Source organism: Mustela putorius, unplaced genomic scaffold (assembly GCF_011764305.1).
Source record: "Mustela putorius furo isolate JIRA1106 unplaced genomic scaffold, ASM1176430v1.1 tig00000460_pilon_pilon_pilon, whole genome shotgun sequence".
Lineage (NCBI taxonomy): Eukaryota > Metazoa > Chordata > Mammalia > Carnivora > Mustelidae > Mustela > Mustela putorius.
In genome coordinates, this window is record NW_025421389.1 from 11,402,460 (window position 1) to 11,403,579 (window position 1,120).

The following is a 1,120-nucleotide window of genomic DNA, read 5'->3' on the forward strand; positions in this document are numbered from 1 at the left end:
ATAATGTGTAATAACCCACTTAAAGGGCTCAGGGTAGAGGCGGGAGGGGCAGGGGCGGGGCGGGGGAGGGGAGGCGGGCGGTCCCGGACTCCGCAGGTTCTGAATGAATAGGGTCCCGGTGGGCGGGGGGAGAGAGGACCTGAGAAGAGGGGCAGGAGGCCCTCCGCCCGCCTCGCGCCCCGTCCGTGCTACACCTGCCTGGGCTGGTGGTACTGGGGGTGTTTCTGGCCTTGCAGAGGCCAAGGACAGAGATGTGTGCCAGGGTACGTGTGCGCGTGTGAACGTGCACCTGTGTCCGCGTGAGCGCCCCCGTGTTTCGTGGGTGCGGTGGAGTAGATAGAAAGAAGGAAGAAACTGGAAGGCAGAAATTTGGACGGGCTGCTCAGTCACTCTGCCGTGCCCTGCCCCCACCCCCACCCCGGGTCTCGGGGTCCCTGGGGTCTGGTCGGAGACAGACCTGGTCTGAAGCTCCCAGGGCTCTCCACTCACCCCTTAAATGTCCTCTCCAGGGGCACGTGACCCTTGGCTGGGTAGGAAGAGCAGGAAATGCTCCCCCCCCCCCCCCCCACTGCTCAAAGAAGTCTCCCAGGGAAGGAGAGCCACTGCCCCAGTGCCTACCTAGGCTGAGTAGAGTAGAGCATCTGCCTTCCCTTTTGGGTGCTTCCCTCCCTGCCTGGAGGAGAGATGATTGCATGCATTTATTCCTTAGTTTGTGGAAGTTGCTGGAAAGGCAGCTGCAGATGGGGCTCCCCCTGCAGAGAAAAGCCTGCTGCCTGGGAAGGGGCCTGCAAGCTTCTCAGCGGACCCTTGCTCTAGGTCCTGAGGGCCTCCTCTCTCCCCGCAGGCCCACCCCATCAATGTTTGAGGTCGATGTGCGTGATACCATAGACTCTGCCAAGACAGTGACTGTGACTATCCTGTTCTCCGCTGTGTCCCCAGCACCTAGCACAAGTGCTTGATGAATACTTATCAAGTGAACATTGTCAGCAGCAGGAAGACTGGTTTACTAAATCACAAGAAGACAAAGTGTTGTCCCTGGGACTAGGGTGCCCCAGCCTAGCCTTTCAGTGAGCACAGCAACATGGCGGCGTCCCAGAAGCTTGGTCTCCTGATGGCCACC